Consider the following 18,448-nt stretch of genomic DNA (forward strand, 5'->3'; position numbering starts at 1 on the left):
CAGCTTTTGTTTATCTGGGAATGTCTTAATCTCTCATTTTTTGAAATTTTCAACAATTTTTTTTTTTTACCTGACAGACTAAATTCAGTACAATGTTTATTTTCATAACATCCTACATATCTTATATCAACCTTAACCTCTTCTAGACAGTGATTGTGGTAGGAAATCCATTTTATTTGGCTCCCATCAATGTAACTCAGGTAGTTCTCAAGTAAAGCAGTGATAAAATGTCTTTCTACTACAGTTACTCCTGCATTCTCAATCAATTTCTTTTGCACATCATCCAAAGAAAATTTACATGGTGTGATTACACTTTTTTTTTTTTTTTTTAATATCAAGATTACTAAAAGAAGAAAAATACCAACATTTAAAATGTCAGTATTTCTAGTCAGGAAGAGTTCAATAAAATTTCATCAGTACATTATACTAGAGTTTAACTCATGCTGGAATTTGTTAAAACCCAAGGTCTTCTTAGTCACATAAAACCAAAATTTCAATTAATGAGTAAATTATTTGGGTTCCACATGATGATATTAAGTGATAAAAAACAGAAAAGGCCAAGCTTTCAATAGCCCCCCAAAATTATGGAAGCAACTTAATGAATATAACAACATAAAATATTCACTAACCAAATGCAAACTAGTTAAACAATAACAAAAAAAAATTTATAACTCACTGACACTCTCAAAAAAGGCAGCAAACTGAAGACATTAAAACAATAGTCAAAACAATAGTCATTATTTTAGTTTCTGTGCATCAAGTATAAAAGATCTAGATAAAATATTTTGTTTTCATTCAATTTAAAAACTTTAAAATGATAAATATTCAATAACTGATAGTATAATTAAGCTTTAAAGATGAACAGGTTTATATTTAGTAATTTGCATGCTTCTTACACTGGCACTTTTATTACTAACTCAGGAGAATGAATGCATTTCCCTCCACATATACTTTTTTTTTCAAGATTTATTCCCCCCCACCCCCACCCTCCCTTATCTGCTCTCTGTGTCCATTCACTGTGTGTTCTTCTGTGTCTGCTAGTATTCTCATTAGGTGGCTACAGGAACCAATCCTGGAACCTTCTGGAGTGAATGAGAGGCGATCATTCTCTTGTGCCACCTCAGCTCCCTGATCTGCTCCATCTCTTATTATCTGTCTTTTTTTTGTTGTGTCATCTTGCTGTGCCAACTCACCACGTGCACCAGCACTCCTGCATGGGACAGTCTCTGCACAGGCCAGCACTCCATGTGGGCCACCTTGTCCTCAACAGGAGGCCCTGGGCATCAAACTCTGGACCTTCTATATGGTAGACAATTGCTTGCGCCACCACATCCACTTCCGTCCCTCCAAATATTATGCCCTCAGATTTCAAAATTATAAATATGGCAGTGTTTTAAATATTACATTTTTACATGAATATTGAGTTTATCCTTGATTTCCTTTGTTTCCTAGATATTAACTGTTGTATAAGGAAAAAACTTTTATATCACAATCAAAACTTGTCTAGGTTGTTAGATGCCATAATTGGGTTACAGTGACTTAGGTTCATTATTTGGAATTACACTTATTAAAGCAGACCTAAAGGAAACGTATTTTCCTAGCAGAATTTCACACTTGCATTTACCTGCACTGCAGAACATGTTCAAGCAGTACTTTGGCTGTTAGGAAATATTTTACTTAAACAAACTTGTTATCTTTGACTACTCAGAACTCCTAATCAACTTTACTTCTGAGTTCACTTTAACGATATCTGACTCATTACAAATAGAAACATTTTCAATACAAGTTAGGCCTCATTTTGGTACTAACTTTAAATCTGAAGGAAAATTAATGTAGGGAAATTTTCAAGATTCACAAATTTATGAAAATGTTTTAGTATCTCTTGATACATTACTTATCTCTTATTCTTCTTTCTGCACTTCCTTAGTGTTTGCTTGTTTCACCTCTGGTTCACTCAATTATTATTTATGCGTTCAGGGACTTCCGCTTCACAGCTTACTGTATCTTGTAAAACCTTTTTCGCATCTGCTTGGCCAACTACACAGGCTGTTTTCGGCTAAGTCATCTGCAGTACGTGTTTTCTGAGTAGTCACACACCTCTCTTTAACTGCTGAAGCAAGGGTAAAAACCTCTATGTCACCTTGGTATCTAGGAACTCCTTGCCTTTGCCGATTTGAAGCACTTACACTGTACAATGTGAATGGACTCCAAGAGTCTATCGAGTAGAAGAAATATTGGCATGAAGGGAGAACTTCAAAGCATTCCATTTTGCCTACGGAAGTCACAGCTCTGGCTTGTTCTCAAAATTCACTCACAATTGAGCAATCAACTCTAGATGGGTTAGAGGTCAGTCTTGGAATCAGTATATTGTTAGTACTGAATACTTTGTTCCCTGGGTAATTCTTTGCAAAGACCAATTCAGTCTTCTTTCTCTCCTTTTCTAATGGTCTCCACTGTGCACAGCATTCCTCTAGATAAATATGAAATTCACCAGCTGGTTCACTATGTGTTTTAATTGGTCTTTGAAATCCAAAAGTTTGCACACAACCAGAAAAGGAACTACCACCAAACATCACATCATTCAAAGAAGGGTATAGATGATTTAAGTCATCATAAGAAAATAAATCATATGAATCCAAGAGCGGAACAACAGAACAGCTAATGGGTGGGTGGGTCTTAGGGAAACCCAAATTTGAATCACATTGTTGAAAACTCTGATTATGTCTTAAGACTCCTATCAGATAATTATTAGAAAAACATGATGCCTGTGTACAATTCACATGGTTAGTACTGTTGTCTCCACTTTCCAGTCTGAGGCTATGAAAATGATCCTGTGACTCCAACAGATCCTGGTATGTATTTTGAGATAAGCCATCTAAATGCTTTGGTCCTTCCTCAAGATCATAATGTCCGCTCTGGGGCTTGGCTTGGAAATTATGTTTGCTCACATTTTCAATGATACCATACTGCTGAGCTGAGCAGTAATCACAAAATCCTTTTAACTGCTTTATTTATTTATTTTCATCAGTAACTGATATAAAGGATTTTTTTCTCCAGTCTGTCAATCCTTCTATGTGACTGACAGATTAAATTCTTTCTGTAACATTGCAAGTGACATCAAAACTGGAAAATGTTGAAGGGTGTTCTTGGCAAAACTTCCAAAATAAATTGCTATTTGAAGTTAAATTTATGGATAGTTGAGAGAAATCTGAAGAATGGTTAGAACCTTTTGAAGCTGCACTTAAATGACCACTTAGCTTCATCAAGTTACCTTGACTTCAATAAGGAATAGGAATTTTTATTTTCTGTTTGAACATTCATCGAAGTTGGTCTCTGTATGTTAATACTTCCTGAAGATATTGCTGAGCTGAAGAACAAATTCACTGATTTAAAATACTCAGAATTTGGAGGATCAGGTTTAGCAAACTTCTGCTTTTCTGTGACATTAGCAAAATGATTATTAGCAGTACAATCTGTGCGACATTTTGGTTGGTACTCTGATTTTCAGACAAAATAAGCAGTGAACGCTTCTTGGGCAAACTGCTTTTCTGTAAGATGTGGTATAGTTTTTGGAAATGTGAAATTCTGCCAGTTAGGTACTGTCTCCTCCGTTTTCTTCCAATTTGCTGGTTTTAACCCAAACTAACTTTGTATAGGTGTCTCCTTCTATAGGTAGTGTTTCAGGTGGGCCACTGGCTAATTTTTAACTGCCTTGGACACTAAAATGAGAACATTTATTAAGATTAGGATGACATATTCTGGGTATCTGCAATAGTCTGCATTTTCATTGTATCTATTAAACTGGGAAAGGACTACCATCTCTGCCCCTTTTCCATTTCTCTTTTCCATAAGGGTAAGTATCAACTCCTGATTCTTTCAAGATGTCAGACAGACCAGTTTGAGGTATAAAAACAGTTTTTGAGGGAAGCAGAAGTGGCTCCAGTTATAGGGCCTCCGCCTACCATATGAGAGGACCCAGGTTTGATCCCTGGGGCCTCCTGATAAAAAAGAAGAGAAAATGTGCCCGTGCAGTGAGCCAAGTGCCAGCGTGATGAGCCAAGTACCCGCACAGCAAGCTGAGGTTCCATGCGGTGAGCCAGTGCCTATGCAAGTGAGTCACGCAGCAAGATGATGACACAACAAAAGAGAGATGAAGGGGAGAGTCAAGGTGAAGCACAGCAGAGACCAGGAACTGAGGAGGTACAACTGACTGGGAACCTCACTCTACATCAGAGATCTCCAGGATCAAATCCCGGTGAATCCTAGAGGAGAAAGGTGAGAAGACAAAAAGAGAAACATACAGAAGATCACACTACAAAAGGACACAGCAGAAAGCGAGGGGGGGGGAGGAAAAACACAAAGTAGGTTTTGATAAATGGATATTCTTGGAATGTTGTCTTAGCTGCTTCATTTTTTCTATACATTGGAACAGAATGATCACTTTGTGAGGGTACCTTCATTGTTTTTAATTAATGAATTAATTTAACCAAATTAACTTCCATTTCAAGTGTAAAATCTCTCTAGAAGATCTTTTATTATGCTGACCAAAGATAAAATAAATACCTCTAACCTACCAAGTATGTAAAATTTCCACATAGAGAAAATGAAATAAAATGACTAGTTATAAAGGCCTTAAAACTGATGACAAAAAGATGAATGCTGGGTAAGTTTAGGAGTCAAGCCAAAAAGGAAATAATAAACTTATCATGAAACAAGTTCTGAGAAATTTTTCCTAAACAAAAACATTGAATATTTTTACATTCAGGAATCATTGAATGTGTACCTCAGCATTTCAGGAATTGGAATCACAGTAATTAGAAATTTTACAAGTGGGAGATGAATTGTAACACGAACGTGCAACAGATTCTTTCTTTACCTATCTGTTCTTCACCTAGCCAGTTTCTTCACGAGCATATTTCCTATTCTTACTGCAGATTTCAGAAATGGGATGGAATAAAACATCATGTGTCATAGGTGTCAAGCATACATGCCTTCCTAGAGAATAAACCAAAGAATGTGCATCTGCAATATGGCTAACCTCAGGTTTACAGGTAAATGGCATTTGTTTCCCTTTTTTTCTTTTTTTTTAATAAGTTTTTTTTTTAATTTCTCTCCCCTTCCCCCTCCCCCCAGTTGTCTGTTCTCTGAGACTATTTGCTGCATGTTCTTCTTTGTCCTCTTCTGTTGTTGTCAGCAGCACAGGAATCTGTGTTTCTTTTTGTTGCGTTGTCTTGCTGCATCAGCTCTCCGCGTGTGCGGTGCCATTCCTGGGCAGGCTGAACTTTCTTTTGAGCTGGGTGGCTCTCCTTATGGGGTGCACTCCTTGCGCATGGGGCTCCCCTATGTGGGGGACACCCCTGTGTGGCACGGCACTCCTTGCGCGCATCAGCACTGCGCGTGGGCCAGCTCCACATGGGTCAAGGAGGCCCAGAGTTTGAACCGCAGACCTCCCATGTGGTAGATGGACGCCCTAACCACTGGGCCAAGTCCACTTCCCAGTAAATGGCATTTAAAAAATGATACTGTATCATCTTATACAGGCACTGGGCATCCAAAATGATCTGAATCATCTCTATGGTAAGCTATTTTCTTGAGTAAAAAATAAAACAAGTTCTTCCAGAATTTTGATTTTTGGCTAGAAAATTTATAAAACGCTTGAAAAAGTTTAAGCAAAACCACTGCTGAGCTGATCCTAAAAAGGGCAAAAAAAAAATGAGCATGGCAGAAACCAACATTATTGGAATAATTTCTAAAGCTACACTTTTTGATTTCCCATTCTCCCCATTCACCTAATACAGTAATAAATAAACTTACAGTAAATACAAGAAGTAACATACTTTCAAAATCTTCAGTATCACAGAATTAATTGGGGCCTGACTGAATTAATTTCTCAAATACCTCGCAAGTCCAATTAGACAAAAAGTCAAACTTGGGGGAAAAGGTGATAATATTCAATTTGACGTCTGTTTTTCTTGAAAAATACAGAGACATAAAAACCATTCCAGGCTTGCAAAAATATTTTCATGTTTATATTAAGCACATTAAGGTAAACATAGCAATTTTCATTTTAACACTTCTCTTCAGTCCCACAAGAAGTGACTATTACTGGCTCCGTGGTAAAATGCAGTCCTCATTTAAAAACTGTTAAACAAATGAGGAGGTAAGAGGAGCATCCTGTTAGCACAGGCATCTGGTAATGAATAAGGACCCAGGCTCTCACCTCTCTACCCACTCGTAGCATAGGCCCAGGCCTGAGTAGGTACTTTCTGGAAGCTCTTCGCTCTCAGAAATGGACAGAGCTTGCTTGAAAGGAAATGCAGAAGTACAATAAAGACAATATTTAAAATGCAGTAAGTGAACATACTGGGTGAACATTTCCTACAACTCTTGCAGCAATCACTGAACAGGGAGATACAGACAGAAACTGGGGGGGAGGGGGAGTGGTTAGCCTGAAAATTCAGAAACCGTATCTTCAAAGTCATGTGTGATAAAAAATTTTGTTAATTGTAAATCTCATTATAAATGGGAACATAAACTTTCTCTATAACAAGGTATACCCGGAGAAATACACACATCATCAAAAAAAGAGGTTAAATGTCTTTTCAAGTCAAAAGTAATGCCCTATCCTTTGGAAGTTAATGAACAATATAATTTACTACAGAAACCTTTGGAAACTATTTTTATTATAGTTATTTATAAGTTCATATACTCAATATGCTAATGATCAATATTGCCCAATTTTAAAATAAACTACAATGCTTAGATATTAAAAACAAAACAAAACAAAAAACACTTAAATTTTAGCTCACCACTATTGAGCTTGTTTGGGTTTAAATTGGAAGATGATTGGAGCACGTGCAGCTCAGTGGTTGAGAGCACACTTCACAAGTACTAGCTCCCAGATTCAATCCCCAGTACCTCCTAAAAAATTTTTTTAATGAATAAAAAAAGATGCTAAAAAGTAAACCAAGCACCTACGAATCTTATGTGATAGATGTAAGAGAAACAGAGAGAGTGGGAGGAAGGATTCAATTGGTCAGCATTTAAAAGGCAGCAGGATAGACAATCCGTGCCCTGTGCCAGAGCTTGAGAAAGTGTTGGGTCACCTTGTACCCTGGTTTGGGGCAAAGTTAAAAGAGAATGGGGTTATATAGCACAGACAGAACAATTACGTGCATTTGAAAAACTACCTGGAAAAAGCCTTACAAGCGACCCACAACTCAGGGGATGAAGGCAGGAAGGGACAGAGAAATACCCTTCCCTAAGTTGGCAAGGGGTTATTCCAGTGGAGACTAAGAGTGATTTCATGCTTTGATGTCCACCCTTACTCTAAACACAAAGCAACAGGAAACTGAATACAGAATTTGAAGAGAATGATCTGAGATCATGATAGTAAGCTACTAGAACCTTTACTTGTATTATTTATTCACAGGATTAGAATTATTAACATAAAAGGGCATAAAAATTGCTTTGTCAAGTGTCACTGACTGTAAACCTTATTTTTATAGTCCTTAACAGTATCTGCTTTTTAAAAAAATCACTTATATGTTCTAGTAAATGTCATGAATTTCACCTTGGGCAGAAATCAATAGGCAGAGACTGAATCAGACTTATAGCAACTGATGTCAATAAAACATCCTGGAACCAGAATCTTTTTAAATGCTGAGAATCACAAAACTGTTCTTGCAAGAGAACTACTTTCACTTCTGTTTTGTTTATCTTCTGCTTTCCATAAGGTCAGTTTAATAATTTCAGACCCTGAGATTCTGGCCGTGTGCCGGGAGGCAGTGGTACAGTTGACTAAGGACCCAAGTGGCTGGCAGACATCTGAAAGTGGAATGCTTAGATGTTCGTGTACAGGGAACCAGGCCATCAAGCAGCAGCCTTCTCCCTCCAAGGTTATTTCCCTGCACTTAGCAGTCAGGGAAGGGAGGCATCACAGGGACCCACGTGATACTTCTACTGTGAAATAACAAGAACCATACTTGTAAAACTGCTATTGCTTAGGATATTTTTATGTACAATTTAGGAGTGTGAATGGAAGGACAACAGAAATTCTTAAACAAAATGAACCAGTTTTGTTTAAGAATTTTTTTAATAGTCTAAGAGCAGTAGGAGCTCCTGGCATCAGAACTAAGGAAAAAGTATATGCATTACTATTATCAACCAAATGAGTTTACTAAGTATTTTGGAGGATCAGGGATGAAGGAACATTTTAGTCTAATGTGACCAATGTGCAAAGGCATTTGAAGTGAGAGTTCTTCAATGAGGCCACAAAAATAAAATGACAACCCAGAGAGAAAGGAAGCAAGTAACCAAGCTCTTTCCTATAGCTTTCCAAAAAAACTCTGTGGATCAATGAAATAAGGGCTACGTTCAACTGATGAGTCCCTTCAATTCATCTAGAATTTACTGAGCACCTACTAGGTGGCAGGCACAAAGGACAAGAAGATGAACAAGAGACAAAATTCCTGCCATCGTGAAGCTTGTGCTCTAGTGGGCAAGACAGAAATACACTAGGCTCCGAGCTAGGCACTTTCACATGTAATCCTCACAAATACATCTGTGACTACTCATCGAGATTACAGAGGGTTAACAGGAAAACAAGAGATTAACCCCCAACTCCTCCACACCTGCAAATGGGCATGCTACCCTCCTCCAACCGCATTCAAGACCAGGGAGCTGATCAAGTTCATCAAGGAAGAATGAACGGTTTGAAGGTTTCCACCTCTGTCTTCATCTGCATTTTTCTTTTGCTCCCTCCTGCAATTAAACTTCGGGTTCTAGAACTGAAATGTTTCTCACAGTACAGGGCTGTACACATAAAACCATATGTATTGTCCCTTATGGGCAATTTAGGAATAACTTGGTTTACCACACAGATTTTTCATTGTTTTAGACCCTAATCCATAAGTAAGATGCCACTCCATTGAACAGAGCTAATTTAGGATGTTGCTAAATAAAAAGCAAAGAGCTTAAAAACTAGGTTTTTTGGGGAAAAAATCTCTTTATGTCATTTCTTATGCTGAAAATAAACACAGTTCAAAGTTTACCTCCTCTATCCAGGGATAACTTGCTACAATACGTTTTAGAAATTTTAACAAAGTTGTAGTGTGCATTATACCAGACAAGATGAAATAAGCAAATGCAAAAATGAAAACTTATTATTGTATTTGTGATGGAGAAATATTCATGTATTCTTGAAGAGCAGAATATCACAAAAGTTAAAAGCCAATAATATATATATTTTAAACCACTTATACTTACATTAATTAGAATGGCTACTATTATTGTTAACTTAGAAACACCACACTCAAATGGGTTTAAATACCGTAACATAACAGTTTCCTGACGTTAGACATTTCTTTTAAAAAAATAAACTTGATTTTTGAGGTTAACATCTACAGAAAAATATACATTTAAAAGTACAGAAAAGGACATACATCATCAGCCTGATGAATTTCTGCAAATAACAGATATAACTACCACCACCCAAACCAAGAAATAGAACACTCTGGCATCCTGTAGCTCCACTGAGCCTGCTCTAGTCACTACCCACTCCTTACCAAAGGTAACCACCATCCTAACCTCTAACGGTAGTTTTATCTATGCTTGAACTTTATGAAAATGGATTCCTAAACATGTCCTCTTTTGTGTCTTAGTTTCATTTGCTTAACATGATGATCAAGAAATTCGTTCATGTTGTTGTATGTAGGAAGAATCATATAATTTTCATTGCTACAATGTAGTATTACAACGTATCTATCCTGATAACTGTTGATGGCCATCTGGGTAGTTTACAGTGTCTGTTGATTATGAACTATGCTGAGAAGAATATTCTAGAACACGTCTTTTGGCTTACATCATCCACATTTCTACTGACTATATACTAGGAGGGAGCTGAACAACAAAACTGAACAATACAAAGGAGGTGTGTATGGTCTGGCTATAGCAGATATAGCCAAGCAGTTTTGTACCGTGGTTATGTCAATTTATACCCTCAGTAGCAGGGTATAAGAGTTCCAACTGATCTACATCTTTGTCAACATTTGGTATTTTAATGAGTAGATATATAGATATATAGAGTTATTTCACTGTGACTGTAGTTTGCATTTTCCTGATGATTAATGCTGACTGAGCACCTTTCCATATACTTACTATATGGTTTGGGTATCCTTATTTGTGAAGTGTTTGCTCGAGTTGTTTGTCTACTTTTTTTCTATTATGTTGATTGTTTTTTTCTTATTGATATGCAAGTGTTCCCTTTATATTCTGGGCACAAGTACTCTGGCGGTCACACGTATTGCAAATATCTTTTCCTAGTCTGTGACTTGCTTTTCACTATGAGTTAGTGTTTGCTGTGATTCAAACCACCCCAAACTCAGTGACTTACAAGAACTACTTGTTTGCTCATGATTCTGTGAAGGACTGGGACTGGCTGGGATGGCTCCACTCTGTTCCATGTGATGTTGGTTGGACTCACACATGCATTTGTTCTTAGCTGGTGGTCCACTGGCCTCACTCACTTATGTGATGCTTGGCTAGCTTGCAGCAAGGATGATGGAGGTAATTGGATCATCTGTTGCTCACCACCCAACAGGCTAGCCTGGGCTTGCTCATATGGTGGCTTCTGTAGAAATCCCATAGGCAACAAGGGAGGGGACGTCCTCTGTTCTTTGCCTACTTCTCCTTTGGAATACTGTTTTTCGTATTCATACAAATTCTTTACATATGTTTCGGCCATTCACTTTTTGTTTCTGATGGAAACCCCTTTTCCAATTTCTTTGTCTGAACCTTTAAAAAATGTTACATATGAGAAGTTAAATTTAAGACTGAGTAGACAATCATAAACTGTCAACATAGAAAGCAACACAAAAACTACCATTGCTTGACAGGATTATGAGTGATTTTAATTTTTTGCTTTTAAATTTTTTCTAGAGTGAATATGAATTACTTCTATAATAAAAAATTTTAAATGGCTTTTAATTTTTATGTATTCAAAATTCTGTGATTTCCTTTATTGCTTCTAAAGTTAGAAGGTCTTTTTCCTCTCTGTTTTTGTAACATTTAACCTTCTACAGTGTTTATTTGCCTTCTACAGTGTTTATCCCCATTATATTGCCTTTAAGTCACATACTATGCTAAGAATGGAAGTTTCTCCTGGTTCAGTCAGTTTACCAGCTCCGTAACTATGCTCAGTGTGATCTTTGTGTTAGCATAGTGCAGCAGTTTAAAAGGCTTTATCCTCCTCCCTCTTCCTAAACTCAAAAAGCAACATAATGCAGCTGCTTTCGGTAATTCAGATTTCTGAATTAACAAATCACTATTTTTTATAGGTAGAGAAGCCATTACAATTAGAGTTGTTTTTTAAGATAAAAAGGGTAATAGTCTCACAAAGATGATGTTGGTTGAAGTCATTCTTTGCAAATATTTAGAAAATTAAAAAGAAAGAGGAACAAAGATTAAAATATAGGGAATTTTTAAAAGTCTACAGAGAATCTCTATAGTTAAAAATGAACACTCTAGTTCAAATTTATTCTTTTGTATTTGTCTAGTATGTATTACTTGGGAAAAAACTTGTAGTGAAATACAAGAAAGGGAAACGGACTTTGGCCCAGTGGTTAGGGCGTCCGTCTACCATATGGGAGGTCCGTGGTTCAAACCCCGGGCCTCCTTGACCCGTGTGGAGCTGGCCATGCGCAGCGCTGATGAGCGCAAGGAGTGCCGTGCCACGCAAGGGTGTCCCCCGTGTGGGGGAGTCCCACGCGCAAGGAGTGCACCCGTGAGGAGAGCCGCCCAGCGTGAAAAGAAGTGCAGCCTGCCCAGGAATGGCGCCGCCCACACTTCCCGTGCCGCTGATGACAAAAGAAGCGGATAAAGAAACAAGACGCAGCAAATAGACACCAAGAACAGACAACCAGGGGAGGGGGGGAAATAAAATAAATAAATAAATCTTTAAAAAAAAAAAAAAAAAGAAATACAAGAAAACATTAAAAACATTAAATTGTTTCTGTTCACATGTTCGTAATCAAGTGTGTTAAAAAAGAAAGAGAAATCAGTTCCCTATGTCTGTTACCTGATCTGTAACATCAGATGAAGCAAATTTTAAGTATATTTAGTTGAAAAGCAATGTTCACTATAGCTATTTCAAGTAATATACAGCATAAAATGGCAATATCTCAAAAAACTGGTACATCTTACCAACTCTTGAATATATTTAGTAAAATGAGATTTTGTTCAAGGGCTCTGTCCCTTCCCCCTCTCCAGTCAAACACTGGACAACAGTTTTGTGATCTTTAGGTCAGCTGAAAATATAAAAAATAAATTTTCTATACAATGGAAGCAGAAAGTAAACTTTTGCTACTGACATATGATCAATTTTCATAAGCTTTCAAAGGCTGACAGATGCCAAATCTTCTTAAAAGAGTTTGCTCAATATCTCAATGCCAAAACAATAACTATATAGGAACCAAAATCCATATATATGTTACTAGGTACAGTCCTGAAGTCACTATTATTGCATAAATAACTTAATCCTTTTAGACAGCTATTGCAGAACTAATATCCTTTAAAGATATAAAATTAGCTACACACTCTGCCTCCCGAGGCTCACAAAATGATGACATCTAAAAGTCAGGCTAGCAAGAAAATAAACCACTAGGAAAAACAGACCAAACACTTTGCAAGAATCAGGATAAATTAAGAACTTTAGAACCACTAAAGCCTGTCATATTTTCATACAACAGGAATATATATACTTATAAAATCACTATTAGAATATTTGTTTTCCTTCTGTGCTAAAAACATCAATCTTTACAAGATAGTATAAAATCTCACTAAGATATGTTCATTAAAGGACAGATAGTTTTAACAGCCAGAATTACAAAGCACTTGTAAAGGTTACTGGTTTGGGAAGCGGATTTGGCCCAACAGATAGATAGGGCATCTGCCTACCACATGGGAGGTCCAAGGTTCAAACCCAGGGCCTCCTGACCCATGTGATGAGCTGGCCCACATGCAGTGCTGATGTGTACAAGGAGTGCCGTGCCACACAGGGCTGACCCCCACACAGGGGAGCCCCACGTGCAAGGAATGCGCCCCATAAGGAGAGCCACCCAGCGCGAAAAAAGTACAGCCTGCCCAGAGTGGCACCGCACACATGGAGAGCTGACACAGCAAGATGACGCAACATAAACAAGACACAGATTCCAGGTGCCGCTGACAAGAATACAAGTGGACACAGAAGAACACACAGCAAATGGACAGAGAGAGCAGACAACTGGAAATAAATAAAAAATAAAATCTTTAAAGGAAAAAAAAAGGTTATTGGTTTTACCACATAAGTATATGCTTACTTATGTGAATATACATACGTATATTCTTTAAGGCTAACTTTTACTAAGATGCCAAAATCAAGTTCTGGGCCCACCTCCACAACCAAAACCATAATCTATTATTTTACTTCCAACCAATGCTTTCTTGTCCTTGCACCTCGAATTACGCCAAGTGTTGATGGGGCCTCTGTGAATTCTCCCTTAGTGGGAGAAGACCAACTGTGGCCAAGAGCAAATACTGTTGAGGAGAACATTCTGCTCAGAGGGGAAATCTAACCTACAGGAAGAAGGGAAAGGCACTAACGTTAGCTGGTAAAAATGAGAGCAGTGTATTCAGGACAGACTCTGGAGGAGCCAACATCTGGTGGAGAAGAAACAAAGTGAGCAAGTTCTCAGGAACTGCCGGCCTGTTGCTTCTCCTTGCAGCTTTGGTTGGCATCAAAGTGAGGTAACAAATCATAGAGCTATTTCCAAGCTCTTTCTCCACCCCATTCCGGCACTGTTGCTTGAAAGGAAACTTCAGCAAAGAGGGCCCACAGTCAGGGTGGAGAAGAGATGGCCGTTCTCCACTGGAGCAGCATCAGAAGTTTGTGTCACTCTCTAAGTCCCTGCATCAATCACTCCAAAGGTCAGAAAGAAGAGAGCAGGCCCGCAACCACACTACAACCGCCTGCGATGCAAGTCCACAGGCCCAGACTCCTAGGCGTATGCAGGGCACATGGACAATTTCTAAATATCCTGTATCTACTCAACAGGGCTGGAGGAGCTTTCCAGATAATCCTGTCCATCTCAAAGGAACCAGGTCTGTGTTGTTCACCACTGCAGCAGAATTCCGGCAGACAGCAGGCACTCAATAAGGATTTACTGAATGAGTATGCTAAATAGGTCACACAGAACCAAGGTGAAAGTTATAGATTTGTATATGAAAAGATATATAGCAGGAGGAGGAAAGTGGAAACAAAAGAATGACAGTAAGAAAGTGCCAATAATCAAATCAACTTTGAGAACTCTGCTATCTTGGAACCCTTCCTCCCTCCCCAACAGAAGGCTCTCTGTTGCAAACAATATTCAGGCAGGGATGAGCAAGCACTGCCTTGCTAGCCCCTTATGACTAGCAGAGTCTGCCACGAGATCAACTCCTTAGAGGCTACAATCCGATTGCGCTCCCAGGCTGATGGCACCTCTGCCCGGACTGGATGACATCATCTCCTTTTCTTGATATTTCTCCTCCCTGAGTCTAAAGGAGCTCTGGCTCCTCTGGTCCCTGAGATTTCAATTTTTCCCTTTAAAAAAACATTTGTTATGATGCTGGAATCTGCTTCAAAACAATTGAGAGCAGGTAATAGGTGGAGGTTACAGGTAAAGAATATGAGCCGTGAGTTTATAATTGTTGAAACTGGCTGAAGGACCCACAGGAGCTCACCATGCTATTCTCTCTACATCATTATGTTTAAAGTTTTCCATAACTGAGAGACTTAAAAGAAAACTACTTTAAAAAGTAGAGAGGAACGATATAATCAGATACATGTTTTTAACAGATTACTCTGCCTTTAGATTCTAGGAAGATGGTGGCCCCAGCAGCATTGTTCTTCTCTCTGAATCCCTCCATAAAAATAAACAGAAACAAGGATAGCAAACTAACACAGCCAACCCCACAGACAAAAATTAAAATAATCTAGGGACAAAGTATCCTTATGATTCTGAAAGAACGAGGAAGTGGGGACAAACAACCAAAAGCTTATTCAATCCCCATGTGGAATCAGCATTTGTGTGGGAGGTAGAACATAGACAGCAGGTGACAAAAGCTCTGAGAGCAGAAGAACCCCCAAATCACCCCCAGGCCCTCACTGAAAGTGTGACAGGCCAGTGTGTGTTAGCAGCTAACCTGGGAGCAGATGCTGCACATTCCAATTCACAGGTGAGTATAACCTGCAACCTTCCCCACACCCCAGCCCCCAAACAAAAATGCTGAGGAATCAAGTGAAGAATGAGCTTCAGGCAAGCAAAATGATTAGAGAGATTTAGAAAAGAATTTTATACTGAGCAAGAATATTTACTAGTACAGCCCAGACAAAGAATGGTTGTAAAGGAGGCAATATACTATGTAATGGCTATAAACCCTAACAGCATAGAGCACAACTATCAAAAAAGGGGGGTCAGGACATGCAGTGTTTTTTAGAAGTAGAATAATCTTGATGAATGGTTTTACAGATATCAACTGGGAATACTTCAAATCAGATGCCAGGAAAGAGGGAAGGGAGGGAGAGGAAGAGATTATTAGCTAACTGCAAAACCGCTCACCGCTGGGACTCAACAGCAAGAGTCAAACACTGAGGGAACTGAGGATATATTATAAACATAATGGTACAGAAGAAGCCACTAGAAAATACAAACATCCCTAAATAACAAAAGATTTAAACATCTGTGAAATTATTCCTCAAAAATTAAAACATGTCCAATGTACACATTACAAATAATGAAAAAAATTAACTAATGTTAACAGTCCAGTAGTGTCTATTCTTCCATATCCTTCTCCAAACATGCAAACAAAATGAATTCTTATTGCTTGTTTTCACGCAGATAGGATCACACCATACATATTATTCTATAATTTATCTTGTTATCCAGCCATCAATCTAACCTACCTTCATTTACTTATATAGTTTAACTGGGAGTCTAGGTGAACTGATCACATCAGCAACTAGAATAAAAGTGTCTCTCCCAATATTTTAGCAATAATTTACTTTTCTTTCCTTATTACTTTATCCAGAACCCCAAAATAATGTTCCGTAAAAGGTGAGTTAAATTAACAAAAATAACTTCAGCATTTTAACAGTTAGGCTTGATAAGAGCTGCTACAATACAACGGTTATCTTTCAGTATGGCGAGTCCAACCTCCACCGAGAGTCTCTTCTGGACAGAAAGAGCTCCCTTCTCTCACCACCCAAGCTCTAATCTGATAATCATCTAACTAGTTTTTCTTCCCAGATCCCTTCTATTTGCTTGGACAGTCTCCTAGAAGTTATCTCCTGCTTTTAAATCTTTTCCAGCTGTCTTGCTTCTTTCTGGCCGATGAGCTTTAAGCTACCTCTGCCACTCAATGACCTGAACCAATCATGCCGTCTTCCTTCCTGCAGTCTTCAGACTTTCCGAACTGAGTTACTCTAAAACAAATTCCTTTTTACTTCCCATGTTTTTTTTTTAAACCCTGAAATTGAAAACTGGGGTGTTTTCTGATTATAAAGGTAATATATTCTCATTTAGAAAATTCAAGCAACACTGAAAACTATAAAGTATAAATCAACTGACCACTTATGTAGCAACCAGGTGAATATCTTTTCAGTTATCTGTCCCACAGAGGAGGGAGTCAGTGGAGCTAGTGAGATGGCCCATTACCACCTGAGACCACTATGTACTCAAGATTAAGAGCAAAGACCACAAAGCCTACTCTCCTACTTTACCCATATGTATATTCTTCTACTTATTCTGTTCTACTTAAATTACAGGTAACTTGACACTTATATCACTACCAGGCCTTTTTCAGAAATTTTTGATACTTCAGTCAGCTCTGAATGGCATTAAGTGCGTCTCTGTTGGGTAGAAACTAGAGTATCTGTCAAAAGCCAGGTCAGAAACTCTAAACTGGGTAAATTGTCTATAAACAATCAATAAGTTAGTAAAGTACATTGCAGTTGACGATTCTGTTTTCAATCTGTTTCCTTTATAGGTGGCTGCTTTCTTAAAGAGGCTTCGAGAAAACAAACAAGGATATAAGGGAGATATGATTGGGGGGGGGAGACTTTAGGGCAGAATGAAGAAAACTAGAACTAAATCACATTTAAAATAGCATTCCTAGTACATGAGTCCATTCAAAAGAAATAGGCACACACAAATGAATACAAGTAAAACTGGAAATCTGAGTAACATTGGAGGATTGTATCAATGTCAATATCCTGCTTGTGACACTGAACAGTTCTACAAAATGTTACCATTGGGGGACACTGGGCAAAGTATACAAAAGCTCGCTCTGTGTAATTTCTTTCAATTGCACAGTGCAAATACAATTATCTCAATAAAAATTTCAATAAAAAAAGACTGGCAGAATACAGAACTAAAATGTTTAGTGTTAATACTGTAGTGCCAGGAATAAAGGAAAACTTTTTAAAAAACATATCACCTTATCATGAAATACAGTATATGTTTATTATGTTTAGAAAAATAAGAATCTCAATAGATTGAAAGAACATAGCAGTACTGAACATTTTTTAAAAACATTTTATAAAATTGTAAGGACTACTGGTAAAGCAAATACAGGGCTGTTTGACAAATCACAGAATTCTAGAAAAGGGAAAATCCTCAAAATTTTAAAAATCTGGATAAACAAAGGGAAGTACTACTTTGTACAAGTGAATGATGAACTCGTGGGACCCATTATCTCAGGAGGTAATGTAATCTGAAGACAAATGCTCTGGCCATACACTTCACCTCTATTTTCTTTAAAATTGCCATGCCACCTTTAACTGAAAGGCTCATCCGCCCTCCCAACCCTCTCTCAGCCTCGGGGCCTTGGCTGAAGTGTTCAGTGGTTCCCTCAAACCAGCTCAAAACCCCTTGTTAAACACTTTTACCACACTTTCCCCTTTTCATTCACTGCACTTTCTCCACAATTAAAGTGAATTATTTGTGTGGTGGTTTGCCGGTCTCCCCTTGAGAAGAAACTCCAAGAGGACAGAGAACACACAGATGTGTTCCTGACCGACCCTTTATTGCCAGTGTCTAGCACTGCTGGCACCTGCAGGCAGCCAACACATTTTTGATGAATTAAGTGCCAACATAAGTTCAGTGACTGCCATATTGGGTGGTGGTTGGTTTGTTTTGTTTTGTTTTGTTTGAGGTACTGGGGCTGGGGACGGAACCCAGGACCTTGTATGCGAGAAGCTGGAGCTCAACCACTGAGCAACATCGGTTCCCCTGAGTTGTTATTTTTTTCATTTGTTCGCTTGTTATTTGTTTTGTTTTATTTTGTTTTGAGGAGGCACTGGAGACTGAATCCAGGACCTCCCATGTGGGAAGCAAGGTGCTTAACTGCTTAAGCTACATCCGCTCCCCTGCCA

General features: G+C 38.3%; 1 protein-coding gene and 1 pseudogene across 5 annotated transcripts in view; both read right to left on the bottom strand.

Moving 5' to 3' along the window:
• Positions 1-18,448, bottom strand: part of LOC131275779 (uncharacterized) — a 134,559-nt gene that overhangs the window by 39,164 nt on the left and 76,947 nt on the right. The window lies entirely within an intron of this gene.
• On the bottom strand, positions 1,940-4,088 carry LOC101413009 (meiosis-specific coiled-coil domain-containing protein MEIOC-like; annotated as a pseudogene).

The sequence above is a fragment of the Dasypus novemcinctus genome, chromosome 24 (assembly GCF_030445035.2).
Source record: "Dasypus novemcinctus isolate mDasNov1 chromosome 24, mDasNov1.1.hap2, whole genome shotgun sequence".
In the NCBI taxonomy this organism is placed as follows: domain Eukaryota; kingdom Metazoa; phylum Chordata; class Mammalia; order Cingulata; family Dasypodidae; genus Dasypus; species Dasypus novemcinctus.